This window comes from Amblyomma mixtum, unplaced genomic scaffold (assembly GCF_055824585.1).
Source record: "Amblyomma mixtum isolate Tamu unplaced genomic scaffold, ASM5582458v1 scaffold_116, whole genome shotgun sequence".
In the NCBI taxonomy this organism is placed as follows: Eukaryota; Metazoa; Arthropoda; class Arachnida; order Ixodida; family Ixodidae; genus Amblyomma; species Amblyomma mixtum.
The window spans coordinates 30,001-40,122 of record NW_028317647.1 but is presented as its reverse complement, the minus strand read 5'-3'; the positions used below and the strand labels follow the sequence as shown (position 1 = coordinate 40,122).

The following is a 10,122-nucleotide window of genomic DNA, read 5'->3' as shown; positions in this document are numbered from 1 at the left end:
GCACGTGATTGACCAGGCTCGCAAGGGGCCGCCTTTTCTAATCTTCGCGGCCGTTCCCGTGGGCGAATCCGCTCCATTTTTAGATCCGCGTGTGGGGCCGAGAAAGGCGAACATTTTGAGACCTTTCCCGTCCCTTTCGCGCAACGCAAGTGAGAGTTACGCTCGTTTGAAGCTCGCCTAGGCAGACGCGGTCCCGCCTAGGCAGACGCGGTAAATGGTCTTCGAATTTTTAAAGGCACTTTGAACTGGCGGAGCGCGACGAAATTTACGCCACGGTTCGGCCGCGCCGGCGCGCATCTTGTGCAGTTATCGCGGACTCGCTGCTTGCACTGTAGCCGGAGCAGCACGTGATTGACCAGGCTCGCAAGGGGCCGCCTTTTCTAATCTTCGCGGCCGTTCCCGTGGGCGAATCCGCTCCATTTTTAGATCCGCGTGTGGGGCCGAGAAAGGCGAACATTTTGAGACCTTTCCCGTCCCTTTCGCGCAACGCAAGTGAGAGTTACGCTCGTTTGAAGCTCGCCTAGGCAGACGCGGTCCCGCCTAGGCAGACGCGGTTGCCTCCCCGGCGGACGCGGTAAATGGTCTTCGAATTTTTAAAGGCACTTTGAACTGGCGGAGCGCGACGAAATTTACGCCACGGTTCGGCCGCGCCGGCGCGCATCTTGTGCAGTTATCGCGGACTCGCTGCTTGCACTGTAGCCGGAGCAGCAGGTGATTGACCAGGCTCGCAAGGGGCCGCCTTTTCTAATCTTCGCGGCCGTTCCCGTGGGCGAATCCGCTCCATTTTTAGATCCGCGTGTGGGGCTGAGAAAGGCGAACATTTTGAGGCCTTTCCCGTCCCTTTCGCGCAACGCAAGTGAGAGTTACGCTCGTTTGAAGCTCGCCTAGGCAGACGCGGTCCCGCCTAGGCAGACGCGGTTGCCTCCCCGGCGGACGCGGTAAATGGTCTTCGAGTTTTTAAAGGCACTTTGAACTGGCGGAGCGCGACCAAATTTACGCCACGGTTCGGCCGCGCCGGCGCGCATCTTGTGCTGTCATCGCGGACTCGCTGCTTGCACTGTAGCCGGAGCAGCGGGTGATTGACCAGGCTCGCAAGGGGCCGCCTTTTCTAATCTTCGCGGCCGCTGCCGTGGGCGAATCCGCTCCATTTTTAGTTCCGCGCGTTGGGCTGAGAAAGGCGAACATTTTGAGACCTTTCTCGTCCCTTTCGCGCAACGCAAGTGAGAGTTACGCTCGTTTGAAGCTCGCCTAGGCAGACGCGGTCCCGCCTAGGCAGACGCGGTTGCCTCCCCGGCGGACGCGGTAAACGGTCTTCGAATTTTTAAAGGCACTTTGAACTGGCGGAGCGCGACGAAATTTACGCCACGGTTCGGCCGCGCCGGCGCGCATCTTGTGCAGTCATCGCCGACTCGCTGCTTCCACTGCAGCCGGAGCAGCGGGCGATTGACCAGGCTCGCGAGGGGCCGCCTTTTCTAATCTTCGCGGCTGTTCCCGTGGGCGCAGCCGCTCAATTTTTAGTTCCGCGTGTTGGGCTGAGAGAGGCGAATATTTTGAGACCTTTCCCGTCCCTTTCGCGCAACGCAAGTGAGAGTTACGCTCGTTTGAAGCTCGCCTAGGCAGACGCGGTCCCGCCTAGGCAGACGCGGTTGCCTCCCCGGCGGACGCGGTAAACGGTCTTCGAGTTTTTAAAGGCACTTTGAACTGGCGGAGCGCGACCAAATTTACGCCACGGTTCGGCCGCGCCGGCGCGCATCTTGTGCAGTCATCGCCGACCCGCTGCTTGCACTGTAGCCGGAGCAGCGGGCGATTGAGCAGTCTCGCAAGGGGCCGCCTTTTCTAATCTTCGCGGCCGTTCCCTTGGGCGAATCCGCTCCATTTTTAGATCCGCGTGTGGGGCTGAGAAAGGCGAACATTTTGAGACCTTTCCCGTCCCTTTCGCCCAACGCAAGTGAGAGTTACGCTCGTTTGAAGCTCGCCTAGGCAGACGCGGTTGCCTCCCCGGCGGACGCGGTAAATGGTCTTCGAGTTTTTAAAGGCACTTTGAACTGGCGGAGCGCGACCAAATTTACGCCACGGTTCGGCCGCGCCGGCGCGCATCTTGTGCTGTCATCGCGGACTCGCTGCTTGCACTGTAGCCGGAGCAGCGGGCGATTGACCAGTATCGCAAGGGGCCGCCTTTTCTAATCTTCGCGGCCGTTCCCGTGGGCGAATCCGCTCCATTTTTAGTTCCGCGCGTTGGGCTGAGAAAGGCGAACATTTTGAGACCTTTCCCGTCCGTTTCGCGCAACGCAAGTGAGAGTTACGCTCGTTTGAAGCTCGCCTAGGCAGACGCGGTCCCGCCTAGGCAGACGCGGTTGCCTCCCCGGCGGACGCGGTAAACGGTCTTCGAATTTTTAAAGGCACTTTGAACTGGCGGAGCGCGACGAAATTTACGCCACGGTTCGGCCGCGCCGGCGCGCATCTTGTGCAGTCATCGCCGACCCGCTGCGTCCACTGCAGCCGGAGCAGCGGGCGATTGACCAGTATCGCAAGGGGCCGCCTTTTCGAATTCTCGCGGCCGTTGCCTTGAGCGCAGCCGCTCAATTTCTAGTTGCGCGCGTTGGGCTGAGAAAGGCGAACATTTTGAGACCTTTCCCGTCCGTTTCGCGCAACGCAAGTGAGAGTTGCGCTCGTTTGAAGCTCGCCTAGGCAGACGCGGTCCCGCCTAGGCAGACGCGGTAAATTGTCTTCGAATTTTTAAAGGCACTTTGAACTGGCGGAGCGCGACGAAATTTACGCCACGGTTCGGCCGCGCCGGCGCGCATCTTGTGCAGTTATCGCGGACTCGCTGCTTGCACTGTAGCCGGAGCAGCAGGTGATTGACCAGGCTCGCAAGGGGCCGCCTTTTCTAATCTTCGCGGCCGTTCCCGTGGACGAATCCGCTCCATTTTTAGATCCGCGTGTGGGGCTGAGAAAGGCGAGCATTTTGAGACCTTTCTCGTCCCTTTCGCGCAACGCAAGTGAGAGTTACGCTCGTTTGAAGCTCGCCTAGGCAGACGCGGTCCCGCCTAGGCAGACGCGGTTGCCTCCCCGGCGGACGCGGTAAACGGTTTTCGAATATTTAAAGGCACTTTCACCTGGCGGAACGAGACGAAATTTACGCCACGTGTCGGCCGCGCTGCCGCCCATCTTGTGCAGTCCTCCTCGACCCGCTGCTTCCACTGTAGCCGGAGCAGCGGGTGATTGACCAGGTTCGCAAGGGGCCGCCTTTTCGAATGTTCACGGCCGTTCCCGTGGGCGCAGCCGCTCAATTTTTAGTTCCGCGTGTGGGGCTGAGAAAGGCGAATATTTTGAGACCTTTCCCGTCCCTTTCGCGCAACGGAAGGCAGAGTTACGTTCGTTTGAAGCCCGCTCCGGTAGACGCGCTTATGACCCGCGGGGGTCTGGGTACTTATCGCTGCATATATAAGGGGGCATACCGCCTAGGCAGACGCGAAACAGTAAAGCGTCCGCTTTGTCAGCAAAGTCCGAAACGGACCTCTCGACGCCCGGGAGGTGAATTCGGGCTTTAGGCGGCCTCGGCAGATGTGATTTTCATGAGTTTGTGCATTATTTATGCGAGTTTTGCGGCGAACGCGCCTCGAGTACGGCGGCTCGCCCGACGGCTATGTCCACGAGTACGGCTCGTGCGGGGCGCCGCGGAAGCGCGGTTGTGCGATGCCGCAGCAAAGCGCGCACGATTTGAGTGGCTTTTGCGGCGAACGCTCCTCGAGTACGGCGGTTCGCCCGATGACAATGTCCACGAGTACGGCTCGTGCGGGGCGCCGCGGAAGTGCTTTTTTGCGATGCCGCAGCAAAGCGCGCTCGATTTGAGGGGCTCTTGCCGCCAACGCGCCTCGAGTACGGCGGTTGGCCCGATGACAATGTCCACGAGTACGGCTCGTGCGGGGCGCCGGGGAAGCGCTTTTGTGCGATGCCGCAGGAAAGCGCGCACGTTTTGAGCGGCTCTTGCGGCGAACGCGCCTCGAGTACGGCGGTTCGCCCGACGGCTATGTCCACGAGTACGGCTCGTGCGGGGCGCCGGGGCAGCGCTTTCGTGCGATGCCGCAGGAAAGCGTGCACGATTTGAGCGGCTCTTGCGGCGAACGCGCCTCGAGTACGGCGGTTCGCCCGATGACCATGTCCACGAGTACGGCTCGTGCGGGGCGCCGGGGCAGCGCTTTCGTGCGATGCCGCAGGAAAGCGCGCACGATTTGAGCGGCTCTTGCGGCGAACGCGCCTCGAGTACGGCGGTTCGCCCGATGACCATGTCCACGAGTACGGCTCGTGCGGGGCGCCGGGGCAGCGCTTTCGTGCGATGCCGCAGGAAAGCGCGCACGATTTGAGCGGCTCTTGCGGCGAACGCGCCTCGAGTACGGCGCTTCGCCCGACGGCTATGTCCACGAGTACGGCTCGTGCGGGGCGCCGGGGATGCGCTTTTGTGCGATGCCGCAGCAAAGCGCGCACGATTTGTGGGGGTCTTGCCGCCAACGCGCCTCGAGTACGGCGGTTCGCCCGATGACAATGTCCACGAGTACGGCTCGTGCGGGGCGCCGGGGCAGCGCTTTCGTGCGATGCCGCAGGAAAGCGCGCACGATTTGAGCGGCTCTTGCGGCGAACGCGCCTCGAGTACGGCGGTTCGCCCGACGGCTATGTCCACGAGTACGGCTCGTGCGGGGCGCCGCGGAAGCGCGGCGTTGTGATGCCGCGGCAAAGCGCGCACGATTTGTGCGGCCCTTGCGGCGAAAGTGGCACGAGTACGGCGATTTACTCACCCACGGAGGTCTGGGTACTTATCGCTGCTATTATATGGGGGTCCCAGTGGAGCAGTCGGCGGCGCGCGCCCGCGTGTGCGCGCCGTGACCGGGTCTGATATGCGGCCTCGTGCCCAGCGTGTCCCCGTCCCTCGGACCCCACGGCATTCGTCTGCAGCCTCATCCGCGTCTGCGATAGGGGCTGGTTGTCGGACGACGCTGTTTCCACGTTTTACGAGGTGTGTTCCGTGCTACCCGGACTCGATTCCGTGCGAGCGCGCCGAAGACGCGGGCGTGTCCCGTCGTCTGGCGGCTTGGCCGTCTCGGCTACGCAGCAAGCGCCGTCCAGTTGCCTAATGCTGCGGCCCTAGAGGCCGATGTGCGCACTGGTGGGCGCGTTACAAATGCTTTGCCTAAAGGCACACGTGCTCTCTTGCCGCGTGGCGATTGCCGTACCTACGGGTCGGATGCCGCAGCGAGCTCGAACGATGCACGGGCAGCGCAAGCTGCCGCGAAAAAGATGCGTCGCGCGCTGGGGGTTTATGGCGGCCCTATCGGCGGCGACGAGGCACCCTTCTGGGGCGAAAAGGGAATGCCTATGCATCATACCTGGTTGATCCTGCCAGTAATCATATGCTTGTCTCAAAGATTAAGCCATGCATGTCTAAGTACATGCCGAAATAAGGCGAAACCGCGAATGGCTCATTAAATCAGTTATGGTTCCTTAGATCGTTTCTTTCTACTTGGACAACTGTGGCAATTCTAGAGCTAATACATGCATTGAGCCTGAAGGCCTTTGGCTGACGGGCGCTTTTATTAGACCAAGACCCATCGGGCTCTGCCCGTACTCTGTGGTGACTCTGGATAACTTTGTGCTGATCGCATGGCCATGAGCCGGCGACGTTTCTTTCAAGTGTCTGCCTTATCAACTTTCGATGGTAGGTTACTTGCCTACCATGGTTGTTACGGGTAACGGAGAATCAGGGTTCGATTCCGGAGAGGGAGCCTGAGAAACGGCTACCACATCCAAGGAAGGCAGCAGGCGCGCAAATTACCCACTCCCGGCACGGGGAGGTAGTGACGAAAAATAACAATACGGGACTCTTTTGAGGCCCCGTAATTGAAATGAGTACACTCTAAATCCTTTAACGAGGATCAATTGGAGGGCAAGTCTGGTGCCAGCAGCCGCGGTAATTCCAGCTCCAATAGCGTATACTAAAGCTGCTGCGGTTAAAAAGCTCGTAGTTGGATCTCAGTTCCAGACGAGTAGTGCATCTACCCGATGCGACGGCTCGGACTGAACATCATGCCGGTCCTCTCTTGGTGCCCTTCATTGGTGCGTCTCGAGGTGGCCTGCGCTTTTACTTTGAAAAAATTAGAGTGCTCAACGCAGGCGAGTCGCCTGAATAAACTTGCATGGAATAATAGAACAAGACCCCGTTTCTGTTCTGTTGGTTTTTGGAATACGGGGTAATGATTAAGAGGGACAGACGGGGGCATTCGTATTGCGGCGCTAGAGGTGAAATTCTTGGACCGTCGCAAGACGAACTACTGCGAAAGCATTTGCCAAGAATGTTTTCTTTGATCAAGAACGAAAGTCAGAGGTTCGAAGGCGATCAGATACCGCCCTAGTTCTGACCATAAACGATGCCAACCAGCGATCCGCCTGAGTTACTCAAATGACTCGGCGGGCAGCTTCCGGGAAACCAAAGTATTTGGGTTCCGGGGGAAGTATGGTTGCAAAGCTGAAACTTAAAGGAATTGACGGAAGGGCACCACCAGGAGTGGAGCCTGCGGCTTAATTTGACTCAACACGGGAAAACTTACCCGGCCCGGACACTGGGAGGATTGACAGATTGAGAGCTCTTTCTTGATTCGGTGGATGGTGGTGCATGGCCGTTCTTAGTTGGTGGAGCGATTTGTCTGGTTAATTCCGATAACGAACGAGACTCTAGCCTATTAAATAGGTGCGGGGTTCCCAGCACCTTACAACCTTCTTAGAGGGACAAGCGGCTCCTAGCCGCACGAAACAGAGCAATAACAGGTCTGTGATGCCCTTAGATGTCCGGGGCCGCACGCGCGCTACACTGAAGGAAGCAGCGTGTCTTTATCCCTGTCTGAAAAGACTGGGTAACCCGTGGAACTTCTTTCGTGATTGGGATAGGGGCTTGCAATTGTTCCCCTTGAACGAGGAATTCCCAGTAAGCGCGAGTCATAAGCTCGCGTTGATTACGTCCCTGCCCTTTGTACACACCGCCCGTCGCTACTACCGATTGAATGATTTAGTGAGGTCTTCGGACCGATGTCCGGCGCGGCCTTTCGGTTGCGCCGGTCTGTTGGAAAGATGACCAAACTTGATCATTTAGAGGAAGTAAAAGTCGTAACAAGGTTTCCGTAGGTGAACCTGCGGAAGGATCATTACCGGATTGTGCTTGTCACACCCGGCGCCGCCCCCACTTATAAGCGGGGGAAGGCCTCAACCGCGGAGTTGCGAGATTCTGAAGCCGCTTCTCTGCACAAACTGTTGCGCCCAGCGGAGCTCCGTCACCAAGGGAAAGTCGGACGGGCTGTATCCGCAGGTTTGAACGGCGTAACGCACCACTCATGGTGGGCTTTCGGTTGTCGACAACCGTCGAAGAGGCGCAAACAGAGCCGGTAGGCAGGCCGAGGGAAAGGCCTGCCCGCTGCCAAGGGAACGGCGGCGGCTGCTGCGAAGTACGAAAGGAAACGCTGCTCGCTGGCTTTGTCGTGTTGCGACCACGAGTCGGTAGGCGGGCCGAGGGAAAGGCCTGCCCGCTGCCAAGGGAACGGCGGCGGCTGCTGCGAAGTACGAAAGGAAACGCTGCTCGCTGGCTTTGTCGTGTTGCGACCACGAGTCGGTAGGCGGGCCGAGGGAAAGGCCTGCCCGCTGCCAAGGGAACGGCGGCGGCTGCTGCGAAGTACGAAAGGAAACGCTGCTCGCTGGCTTTGTCGTGTTGCGACCACGAGTCGGTAGGCGGGCCGAGGGAAAGGCCTGCCCGCTGCCAAGGGAACGGCGGCGGCTGCTGCGAAGTACGAGAGGAACCGCGGCTCGCTGGCTTTGTCGTGTTGCGACCACCAGTCGGTAGGCGGGCCGAGGGAAAGGCCTGCCCGCTGCCAAGGGAACGGCGGCGGCTGCTGCGAAGTACGAGAGGAACCGCGGCTCGCTGGCTGGGAAACTGCGCTTCTGCGCGACGCGCACGCGGCGGGACGCGCGCGGCCCAGGGAACGGCCGCGCGCGAAAGGTCTCGCACTGCGGGCGCGGAGTCTGACGCCGCGCCGACGGCGCGAAAGGAGGCACCGGGACCGAAAAGGACGAGGGATTATAATCCCGCACTTTGAACGCATTCGCGGCAGCCGGGTTCTCTTGCTGCTTCGTCCTTCCCAGCCTTCGAGTAGTCTGTCGGTGCGCTACCGAAACGCCGTCCATGGCACTGTGGCCGGTGGGCTCCTATTGCGGGAGTAGACTGATGAACGTCCGCTTTGCGGCTTGTTCCAAGTACGCGCTGCGTAGCCACGGCTAGGCGGTGCCTGTCTCCTTGCGAAGCAATGATGTGGCGAAATGGTCGAGTAGGGAGCAGCACGATGGCGCACCCGGGGGCGACCGGACCGGGGGGCGTTGGGAAAACCCCCTCCCCTACAAAAGGGTGCAGCAGCGGTAGGCGGTGATGACTCGCCTTGAAAGATGTGAACAGCAGTTGAGTGTGAACAGCAACAAAAAAAACCGCTGCTGGAGTCCGGGGGTAGCGTCGCTGCAGATCGCAGAAAGGTGCGTGAGGACGGTGGCACAGAGCTCCAAGAATGTATATTTCTAGCAAACGCCGGTGCTTCGAGGTGTTCTGCGGTCAGGCCCGTGCGGGCGGAGCGGGCGTGCCCAAGAAGGCACAAGAAGACCCACCTCTGATGAAGACCGGAATTGGAGCGTCACGCGTCGGCTCAGCACTTCTGCCTTAGTGGTTGCCAAATGCCTCGTCATCCTATTAGTGACGCGCAAGCCATTATCGCACAAAAGCTTCGAGAGACTTTGCTCGCTTTGGCTTTGAGGCACGCGCAGCATGCCGAACGGACGGCTGCGAGGCGCGAAAGACGTCGGTCGAAACTGCGACTGGAGACCAGGGGAAAAGCCCGGTGCCTAAAACCCTGGTTGTACTGTACGGATTTGAACAAACCAAACGCACGACTCTAAGCGGTGGATCACTCGGTTCTCGGGTCGATGAAGAACGCAGCCAGCTGCGAGACTTGGTGTGAATTGCAGGACACACTGAGCACTGATTCTTCGAACGCACATTGCGCCCTTGGGTCTTCCCTTGGGTTCGTCTGTCTGAGGGTCGGATCATATATCAAGAGAGGCGCCGGCGCCCGGGGATGGCGCGGCCGGCGACTCGTTTTGACCGTGTCGGCAAAGAGGACGGCTCTGTACGGAACGCCGAAGATCCCTCGAAAGACTTTGCGAATGAGGAGGAGAGCGGGTCGAACCCTTCAGCCGCGCGCAAAGCGGCAGAGTCGGGTCGCCCTGCGCTGACGTAACGCGGGCCGGCGGCTGCTAGCCGTAGAGCGTCACGCCTCAGAAAGCGACCGCCGCAGGAAGGGATTACCTGCAGGGAAAGAGCGGTCCGACGGGAGACGAGGCTGTTTGGACGGGCGGCGAAGCGCTGCCTGCTGGCCCGCGGAGAAGTAGCCGAACTGCTGCGAGAAGCGCAGAGACGGGAACGCCCTGTTCCGGGCACGCCCGCGCGAGAAAAAGGGATACCTCGCGCGGGGTGCAGGGAGGTGACGGGCGCGAGCGCGGTGTGCGCAGCACAGTTCGGCAAAGCGCAGAGGCGCGCCGTGTGCGCGGCAACGAAGGGGTCCCCCGGACCCTGTGCGGAAAGGGACCGCCTCCTCGAGTGGGCGCGAAGTCGAGTACGGGTCGAACGGACGCGATCTCGTTGCGAGCGCAGTCCGCCGTCGGTCTAAGTGCTTCGCAGTCTCTGCCCCGAGAAAAACTGGGCCACTCCAGTTGGGGCGGGGGCGACGCAAAACTCTGACGATGCCCCTACGCCAGGCCGAGGTCGTTCTCTCGAGGGAAAGAGAGGCGGCAGGGAATTTATTCGGCCGCGGCGGTCGGGGGTTCACACTCTCTGCGTTCAGTGTTCCGCGCGCAACCGAATGCGCGCCGTCCCGAGCGCCGGTCAGAGGTGCCTTCCAGTCTCGCTCGCAGTCGCCGAGGGTGCTGCCGACTGAGAGCGGGGAATGGGCGGAAGGTGCCGGCCGGAGACGAGGGAAGGACGCGCGCGCGCGACCGCGCCGGAATCGAACGCGAGAAAATGCATATCTGTGTCGACCTCAGATC

The 10,122-nt window shown here is 60.3% G+C and overlaps 3 non-coding genes across 3 annotated transcripts in view; all 3 read left to right on the top strand.

Moving 5' to 3' along the window:
* Positions 1-5,378: 5,378 nt before the first annotated feature.
* Positions 5,379-7,193, top strand: LOC149324930 (small subunit ribosomal RNA). Its single transcript, XR_016286634.1, has one exon. It is a non-coding gene; the product is annotated as a small subunit ribosomal RNA (ribosomal RNA).
* Positions 7,194-8,968: 1,775 nt separating this feature from the next.
* On the top strand, positions 8,969-9,121 carry LOC149324929 (5.8S ribosomal RNA). Its single transcript, XR_016286632.1, has one exon. It is a non-coding gene; the product is annotated as a 5.8S ribosomal RNA (ribosomal RNA).
* A 989-nt stretch (positions 9,122-10,110) lies between these two features.
* Positions 10,111-10,122, top strand: part of LOC149324928 (large subunit ribosomal RNA) — a 3,911-nt gene continuing 3,899 nt past the window's right edge. The window contains exon 1 of the ribosomal RNA XR_016286635.1: positions 10,111-10,122. This exon is cut by the window's right edge and continues 3,899 nt beyond it. This is a non-coding gene — a ribosomal RNA (large subunit ribosomal RNA).